This window comes from Glycine soja, chromosome 9, assembly GCF_004193775.1.
Source record: "Glycine soja cultivar W05 chromosome 9, ASM419377v2, whole genome shotgun sequence".
NCBI lineage: Eukaryota > Viridiplantae > Streptophyta > Magnoliopsida > Fabales > Fabaceae > Glycine > Glycine soja.
Window position 1 is genome coordinate 28,152,371 of NC_041010.1, and position 10,818 is coordinate 28,163,188.

Consider the following 10,818-nt stretch of genomic DNA (forward strand, 5'->3'; position numbering starts at 1 on the left):
AAGTTATGAACAAAACAAGTTTAAGGATTTTTTTAATTTTTTTTAAGACTAAAACTGTCACGAAAATTGTTGGATCAAGTGGCCATGGAATAATTAAGAAGGGGGGGTTGAATTAATTATTAATGTACCTTGACTAATTAAACTTATCATTCTTATTGTTACTACATTTAATTAGGCTTTTACTACCAAGTTAAGAAAGTAAAGAACAGTGATTGAAACTTAACCAAAAGTAAAAGCGATAATTAAAAGTGCATAGCGGAAATTAAAGAGTATAGGGAAGAGGAAGACAAACACAAGAATTTTATACTAGTTCGGCAACAACCCGTGCCTATATCCAGTCCCCAAGCAACCTGCGGTCCTTGAGATTTCTTTCAACCTTGTAAAAACCTTTACAAGCAAAGATCCACAAGGGATGTACCCTCCCTTGTTCTCTTTGAACAACCAAGAGGATGTATCCTCCACTTGAACTGATCCACAAGAGATGTACCCTCTCTTGTTCTCAATTACAACAACCCAAGTAGATGTACCCTCTACTTGTACCACAAAGGATGTACCCTCCAATGTGTTAAGACAAAGAATTCTCAGGTGGTTAGTCCTTTGAATCTTTGTAAGGGGAAACAAAAGATATCTCAGGCGGTTAGTCCTTTGAAATCTTTTGTTTAAGGGAAAGGGAAGAATCAAAAAGAATTCTCACACTGAGTCCTTTTGAATTCTCTTGAAAAGGGAGAAGGGAGACACAAAAGAATTCAGGCGGTTAGTCCTTCGTTCTTTTGGAAAAGGGAGAAGAGAGACACAAAAAGAATTCAGGCAATTAGTCCTTGTTGAATTCTTTTTGGCAAAGGGAGAAGAGAATGAAAAAGATGAATAGCACAAGTTTTTGAACTAAGAACTTTTCTTGGAAGAGAAAGTTTTGAACAAAAACTTTTAGAAAGATGAAGAGAAATGAAACCAGAAAGTTCTGTTGAAAGAAATGAAAGAAGATAGATTGAAAGATAGAATGATTGAAAGAAATGATGGATCATTTAAATTCATGCCATGGTCACATATTTATAATCTCTTGATGACTCAAGTCAAGGTTTGTGACTCTTGGCAATTTCTTTTAAAACTAGTCACTTAGAAAAGTTGTGACTTTTGAAAGAATCTTTAGAAACAGGTCACTTGAAGAATTGTGACTTTTGGAAATGAATTTTTCGAAAACAGTCACTGGTAATCGATTACCATTAAGGTGTAATCGATTACACATCAATAGATGTGACTCTTCATTTTGAATTTTGAAAATCTTAACGTTTTAAAACACTGGTAATCGATTACATGATTATGGTAATCGATTACAGCTTTGTAAATTAGTTTGAAAAACAATGCTGGCTACTGGTAATCGATTACTACCTTATGGTAATCGATTATCAGAGAGTAAAACTCTTTGGTAAAAGATTTTGTGAAAACTTCATGTGCTACTCAATGTTTTTGAAAAGCTTTTTAGTACTTATCTTGATTGAGTCTTCTCTTGATTCCTGAATCTTGGGTCTTGAATCTTGATCTTGATTATTCTTGATTCTTGAAACTTGATTCTTGAATCTTTGCTTGAAACTTTGCTTAACTCTTGATTCTTTGGCATCATCAAAATAACCTTAGAAGACATTGCTTCCACAAAAATAAACTTGTTGTTATGGTTGTATGGACTATTTTTATCAAATATTTGACTTCAAAAATGAGTTTTTTGTGATTGAAAATATGGGGTAGCATATAAAATTTATGAAAAACTGATTCTCGAAACACCTAGAAAAATTGAAAGTATGTTTTGGAGCGAAACTTTGCAAAACTGATCAATAGTTTAATTTTAGATAGTAGACGACTTATCTTAATAATTTGTACCTTTGGATGAAGTGACTTTATGATTACTTATTTGTGTAGGTCAAATTGCTAGATTATTATTGAGATAGATTCTAAAACCTTATCATTGTTGTATGTCTTGAATTGTGGTAATTCTTTGCTAATAGAGCTATTGTGTTAAAACCTTAGGGGAATTATTGAGTGGTGACTACCCGGCATTTGGTGTGCTCATTTGGCACAGGAAACTCACATGCCTCACTTTTCTACTCCTGACAGGCTATGAGACTATGCTTTGTGTTAGGAGCTTGGAAATCAGTGTATGTTGTATTTGTGTGTGGCGATGACTCCCGATTGTCATCCACATACTTGTATAATAGCATCAAGACCTAGGAGGCTTGGCAAAAAATGTTGGGCCCTTCTAAGTGACAAGTGTGCTAGTTATGCACTTAGGATCTCGAGAGTGTTGTTTGCCTAGAAAAGTCACACGTAGTGGTTAAGTAAGTTGTCTTTCCTTGTTTGTTTGTGGTGTTTTTGAGGAGTGGAGGACTTACCCCAACAACCAACAATTTTCAGGTATCAATGACATCGAGAACATTGGTGCCCTTGCGAGCCTGGCCTAGTTCATAGAGGGAATGGGTATGGCATTATGAGGTAACACATACTACGTGTTATACATGCCGCATCTAGGTACATGTTGTGCTAGTAGAGCATTCAAATGAGATGCCCACTACTGTAGACTATATTATATTCTGCTACATTTCATGGGTATTCACATCTTCTTCAGAGCTTCAGTACCATAAAGTCACCTATACTTTGTACTTGAAGAGCCTCATTATGATTTGGAGTTTAGGTTGACTCCAATAGGGTACGACAATCAGGGAAACGTTCTTAGCTACCGCATGGAGCTAGTGAGAATAGTTGAAGTTATCAAGGATAGAGGAGACCATTCTGATATGAAGACCAAGGAGATTGAGGAGTACAAAGAACTATTGTGTCAGTTAGAGCCTTCGTCTGAAAATGAGTATGATGATCTTCCTAAGGTCATGTCCTAGATATAGTTCAGTACTTTGAGTTGGGTGGTGGTATGCTCTAGTCTTAGGTTTCTTTTTCTTATTTTGATGTATTCTGAGGGATCATTTCTTCGAGTGCATGTATTTTTTTGTAACTCATTTCACTTACTTTTAGACACTTATGGGTGGTATTCGTATGTATTCTTATGTGACACTTCTTATGTTACATTATTTATGCATGGAGACTATGTCATTTTATATTCGTACTTATTTAATTCGATGTAAAGATTTATAGTTTTTCAAATGACACGGTTATTATAAAAAAATATCTTACCAAATTGGAAGATCGTAGGTACAAGTTAATGACTTTTACCTACAATTGAGGACTATAGGTAGAAGTTAATGACTCTTACCTATCCACACTATAAATTGTAGGTACCCTTTATAGTGACACTGAAATGTAGTTGTAGGAAAAAGTATATTCGTAGGTAAAACCTATAGTGACAAACTATTGATAGTCTATCACTATACGACCTCCCAAAGTTGACGGAAGAAACGTCCGTAGTGCAAAGTCTATCATACATTTACCTATGGATTTTTTTTACTTATAGTGACAGTTTTTGTCCATAGGTATAGATCATTTTTCTTGTAATGTAAAGAAAATATCGTAATAAACATTCACTTTGTGACTAAGGCATAAAGTGATAAAATAATAAATGAATCATACAAAATAATGAATTTAGAAAGAAAAATAAATAATTTAGAACTTGTTATAGTCCCTATTATCTACTCACAATTTTCTAAGACGATGGACTACAAAGACCAAGATTGGTGATGTGGATGCACACAATCTAACATAACATAAAATTAAATTAGAACCTCAATTAAAAATAAAAATATAACTATGAATAATTCTTAATAACTCTAGAAAGTTGCTAATGCTCCCATACTAAAAAACTTCTAATCTTTCTTTTAACAAGTATATAACACTCTAATATTGCTAACATCCATCAATGACACAAACACATACCTTGATCCAATTGTACATGTAATATATAGAAGCTTAACTAATTTGGATTTTGATAAGAACTTAGAATGTATTTTTTTATATAAAAAATATTATATTCTATATTTTTGTTCCCACTTATTATTTTTTATTTTTTATTTGCATTTGCCCCTATTAAAGAGGATTATCTTCGTAGGTATTTCTCAAGAAAAAACAATCTTGGTACGTATTTAATAATTTTATTTCCTAAATACATGTTCATCTATATGCTATGTTATTATTATTATCTTTTGTAATAATTTATTTTAATATACATTGATATGTATGTTAATTTAAATCTTAATTCATATTTTCACCACATGTATCACTTCATCCTTTTCTTTTTCTAACTAACATTCAATAAAAAAATATTTTATTTTTTCATTGCATGCAATTAATAATTATTCATTTTTTCCTCAATCAAAGATCATGGGTGTCTCATAATCTACTAGGTCAGAAACTAATCTCACTTCTAGTTTGTAGTTGTCGTTTGCCGAAGAAAATTTTGCACACGATGAGAATCGAATAAGGTTCTCCTATTAAATAGATCGTTTTCACTTATGTGAACACAACGGAATTTTACACTACTATATCAACCCTTTGGGTTTTAATAATTATTCATTTGAGTTTTTAATAATTATTCATTTGAGTTTAACCTTTTATTATTTCTTTTAATATCAATCGAGTTATGTGAGTATCTTTAGAGAACGACAAACGTAACTTTTTTGTCTCTTTGTATCCAATACACTTTTCCTTCTTTTTTTTCATGCTATTTCGCTACAATTTTGTAAAGAAAATCCGCAATACCATTTCCTTAAAATTAATAACAAAGTCAATTATAAATAATTAAAAGTGAAAAATATCAAAAAATTAAATAGGATCATAAATTATATTTTGATATAGTAAGAATTTTTCCCATTCAACTTTGTATACTTTTAATTGGTTACGTAAGTTTTTAAAGACCTTTTATAATTACCTATGTAAAATATTATAAGCCTATAATGTATCTATAATGTTATATTATATAATAAAATATTTATGATATATATTATAGATTTAAATATCAAAATTGGTCACTATAAGTTGGAGTTTTTTCACTTTTGGTATTTTTTCAGTTTTAACCTTTGTAAGATTGTATTTTTTTTTTTAGTCTTTGTTGTTAGTCACCAATATAAAACGTTAATGTTGACATCATGTTGATGTCATAGGAACTAAAAATGAAAATAATTTCCAAGAATTAAAAATAAAATAAAAACTTACAAGGACGAAAAATTAAAAAAAAAATATAGGGACAAAAAATAAAATAAAATACATGGAATAAAAATAGACATATTTATAGACACAAATAATATTTAAGCCTTAAATATCTTGTATAAATTTAATTTAAAATTAATATAAAACAAAAAAATTTAAAATATTTACTATGGTAAAGTATCCTTAAAGCTATGCATGTTCTTGTTTTCAAATGTTTATGTTTTGCAAAAAAAAAATATTGAAAACAATTAATGCAAAAGATAATAGCAAATAAATCTAACAAATTAAATCTTATGTTTTTTTTTTTTGTTGAACTATAAATACAAAAAACAAGAGTTAAGAAAGCCTAAGACCAAGGGACCAAGACAAGTTTCAAAAATACATAATTTGGATGCATGTTTTGGCATGAAATAAGCAAATTAAATTTTGCCGCATATAGGTGGATCATATGATAGACATGATCAAGGGAGTCTAACTTTGTTTGTTACACAAGATGTGTAAGTATTATAAATCATACCGTGTTCAATTCCTATAAATAAAATAAAAAAATATGATAAACATGATCGAGGGACAAAAATTGAGTTTCAAAAATATTATTGCATCTTCACTTCTATGCCCACCAAGTCAAGGTGATAGGTTGGAAAGTGTGAGGTGACGAGATAAGAGATACTAGTCATGGGGGACATTAAGACCAAGAACGAGATCTTTGACATGTGTCTTTTAGTTAATTTCTTCATATTTTTAATATATATTAATTTTAAATTAAATTTATACATGATACTTAAGACTTAAGTATTTACTTGTGTCTATAAATATGTTTTTTTTTTCATTTTTAATCTTGATGGGGTCAACATTAGCAATTTTTTTTTTGTAATGATGACTAACGGTAGGGACTAAAATTGAAAAAAAAAAATACTTACAAGGACCAAAAGTGAAAAGGTGCCAACTTACAGGGACCAATTTCATATTCAAGCCAATATTATATTATATACGTTATTTTATAATAATAATAATAATAATAATAGTAATATGAATTGTATTAAAATAATTAATAGCAAAAAGGGTATAATAGTGAATTTGTCATTCTTTTACTTGTACGGTTCATTATCCACCAAAAATTTGTCGTGTAACTTAAACCATTGTTTTGTTTTGTTCTCCTTGTGTTGTGCCATAATAGGTATCAAATGGACCCTTAGTGTTCTCCTTTCTTCACCGCTCCTGGGGATACTTGCCCAAATAAACTTCTCTCTTTTAAAGTAGTGTAATATTTTGTTTGAATGTTCAAATACTTGTCTTTCCCCATATTGTAGCATCATGGTTTTCTTACTTCCATGCTAAAGCGTTTGATTTAAAATGCAAGAGGAAAATAAATTTAAATTATGTTATTGATATGATAATGATTTATTAAAATAAATATTTTGTATGTACCATGATGTTATTGATGGATTTTTTTCATGGTTTATTGGGTTTAGAGTGTGGGTTGTGAGATTGTTGAGATTTATGTGTGAGTTTCCTTAAATTGAACAAAAAAATGGGGTGTCTTTAGAAGTAACAAAGGTGTAAAGAGTAAGAATTTAGAATCCCACCAGCCTGTGAGAAACACCACTTCCTTTCTCATCTCTTAATTTCCTTCTTCTTCTCTAAGCCTTATCTTCTCTCATGAGATGAAATTGAATTCTTCACATCTATGGCAACTTGAACCTCCTTTGTAGCATCTTTAACTGGTGTGGTGTTGGTAAGCTTATTTCCTTCTTCTTGACCTCTTGGTTCCTTTCTCATCTCTCATCTAGAAACTCTTAAAATGGGTTTTGGTCAAATTTTGGTGGAAGGGATGAAATCTTGGTGGAAACCTTTTTTCATGTTACTATAGGCCCTTCTAGCTAATTATATACCCTAGTTGGAGGAAGGATCACTCAAAAGCTCAAACTTCTTCCCATTAGTTTATTCTACAAGGTTTTGGGTTAATTCATAGGGTAAGGGAAGCTTCAATTTGATTGAATACTTTGTTTGAGTATTTGAGGATTGGAATGGTTTTATTTGGCATGGAATGACATTTATTTGATATGAATAGAATGTAATTTGAATTGGGATTGATTTAGAATCCATTTGAGGTCTTGTTCAAGCCATTAGCGAAAAATTTGGCTTAAGCGAGAATAGACCCAGGCTGAAGCAAAAATATCAGAAAATTTGAGATGGCCACTAAAATTCACGCATAAGCAAGATTTAGGTTAAGCTTAAGCCAAAATTCATGTTAAACACTTTATTAAATGGTTTCTAAATGAATTTTAATTGAAATTCTCACTAATGTATGAGGATTATGAAAAGGCCATAATTGGATTCTAGAACTATGTTAGGAAATTCACATTTTCTAAGAATTGATTATGTGTGAGAGTGAGGATTCATAGGGCGGAATGCCTCACAAAGCTTATGGAACTGCTAGATGAGTTCCTAAATGTATTGTTAAGAAAATGGTGAATTTATAACATAGAGAGAACTTGTGGTATTGAAATTGATTGAATGTATACATGCATACATGGCATTGCATGTGAGTAAGCACGTAAATTGAGAATGCTAGGTGAGATCTCAACCTAGTGTAAGATGTTTTATGGTGGCTAATGGAAATGGGCCTAGAATAGATGAGTGGGAAAATTCCTATAGATGTAAGGTCTTGCAAACCTAACAAAGGTAAGCCAACACTCACACTTATCTATATTTGATAAAACCACAATTTCTCCACAGGGTTAGCTTAAAGGATTCCCTGAATGGCCAGAGAATGGGACCATGGTAAAGGATGGGGCCTATAGGGACAACCCAAAAGTTGTAGAAATCTCCATGGGTTCTGGTGAACCTGAAATCAAATGATATAATTGCATATGACATTAAATTATAAATCACTGTATGTGTTATTTTATGATTGTTGATTGATTCTAACTTTCCTCTCCAAATGTCATCCAGTACATGCACCTTGCGGGATTGTGGTGGTCATCATCGAGTAAACCAATAAAGTTTAGACTAACGATTTTACTATGTTGATTTTTGTTAGGTCTGGACGACCATGCGTCTAATCCACCTTAGATTTTGATGCATAACAATAATTATAAATTATGGATATTCTAATGAGTTTTTGACAAGTGGGTAGGATTATTATGTTAAAGGGTTTACAACATTAAACATCATCCACAACTATAGAGAGCATTCTTTGTTCTTTAAGCAAATTTCCAATACGCTATATTTAGTGAGTGTCCACTCTTGTGCATAAAAGCATAACACGTTGTCATAAGGTAAAATTGTGTGTTCAGTCTCAAAGACTGAGTATCACGAAAAAGGAAAGTGTACATGTACTATTTTATTCAAATTCCATTTGTCTTTATTACATTTGAATAGCTAACATTTGATTTCAAGAAAAAGACAATATAGAAGAGACTAGAAGGCCTTCGTGGAATATCCCTTAGAAGGTCGCTTTCAGAAAGGTCAAAAAACACATGGCATTGTCAGTATTTCATATAAAATCCTCACCATTCAGAGCTTGACACATCGACCAATTCCTCTATGTGAGACAATGATCCTTTCAAGATAACGACGCAAATTCCACAATGAACACTTCACTAAAGTCTATAAAAGGACATCTCTCAATGAAGCAATTGACGAAAAATGTGAAAGAACAAGAACGAGAGTGCAAGAAATATTCTGAAAGTGAAACTCTACTAAAAACACTACACACTCTACATTTTTGTTATTCTTTGCGAAGAAAAAAAGTTTGTGATAGTGCTTAACTATATATTCACTTTTTGAGTGTTAAGAATACTTGTATTCAATCAAACATTTGTTTGTAAAAGCTAGGACTTAGTGTTAAAAAATACTTGGGTTCTTAGATTCATGAGGAGTCCAAGAAGATACTAGAAGTGTTATTAAGAATACTTGTAAAGGCAGGAGTATTCTTATTATATTTTCTAACATCACTTTACACCAAGTGCTTATTTGAAAAATCATTTTAAGAACCTTTTTATCTGTGACAGGACTACCACTCAGTTCTTCACTACATATTCTTTTTATCCTCAGTGGATGACTAATGTTTAAGTCTGTATTATCCATACAATTCTTGTTATCGCGAAAAGTTTTTATCTTTGATATACACACTATTCAACCCCCCCCCCCCCTTCTTTTAGTGTGTTTCTTGCATTTCAATTGGTATCAAAGCTTGGCCTTAAGGATTTAGTATCTAAAAATACTAAGGAAAAGATCCTATATATATATCAAAGATATGGAAAAAGGACTTGCCACCAACAAACCACCTCTATTCAGAGGCATAAAGTACAACTACTGAAAGGAGCATATGATAGCCCATTTGAATCTATTCATATAGATTTATAGGATGTTGTGGAAAATGGAGATTGCATACCATATGATGACCAGCTGAATGAGATCTCAAGAAGCCAGTGGATGGAGCAGCAAAATATTAGACTTTTACTAAACTCCAAAGTTAGGAATGTGATGTTACACTTTCTTTTAGAAAAGGAGTACACCAAGGTACGCAACTTCAAGAGTGCAAACAAATGAGGGACACTCTAGCTATAACATACAAGGGCACCTCACAGGTAAAGAGGAACAAACCTAGTCTCCACACCCATAAGTATGAACTCTTCTCCATGGAAGAAAGCAAAGACATATAATGTATGCTCGGATGTTTTCAAACCATTCTTAACAAACTAAGATCCTTAGGTAGAACTTATGATAATTATGACCACATTGACAAAATTTTGAAAAGTCCATCTAGGAAATGGAGACCGCGGGTAACAATACTGGGAGTGTTAAAGAATCTTGAGTCTATGTCTCTTGAGGAACTTATTGGTACCCTCAAGGTTCATGAGCAAGAGCTCCAACAAGACAAAGGTCTTAGAAGAGAAAAATCTATGGCTCTCAGTAGTCGGAAAAATAAGAAAGAATCATCTTCTAGAGAACAAATTCAGAAAAGCTCCTCCGAAACACTTAAAGTGAATGATTCATCTGATGATGAATATGAAGAGGACTCAGATGAAGATGAGATCACCTTCATCCCTCGCAAAATCTGCATGATGTGGAGAAACAAAAGTGGGTCAAAGTGGAGAAGTTCTACAAGAAGAATGCCCCGAGACAAGAAGGATAAAGACAAAAGCTCCATAGTTTTCTATGAGTGCAAAAAGCCTTGACACTTCAAGTTGGAATTCCCAGATCTGGAGAAAAGTCAAGATAAGAAGAAATTTTTTAAGACTAAAGAAAAAAAGGGGCTTATGATCACGTAGGAAGACCTGAATGACACCTCATCTGATGAAGACGATGAAGAAGCAAACATATGCCTGATGGCAGACATAACTTCTGAAGAATCCAAATTAGACTAGGAACATGAGTTAAATTTTGATGACCCTGAGTCTCTTAGAAAATCTTATCATGAACTTTTATCTAACTCATCAATTCTCTCAAAAGCTTATAAAAACCTACGAAGAGATTTCAGAAATCTATCTGAATATCATTTAAAGCTTGAGAAAACCCTTCAAGATCAAGTAGATGGTTCACTGGACAAGTCTGCTGAAGCATGTAAAGCTTGTGAAACTTTTAAAGCAAAAGAGTCCAAGTTATTCATTAAGATAGAGACAAATTCTAGCAAAAAAGCTACCCCTCTTAAGAACTATCAAGAGTTGGAAA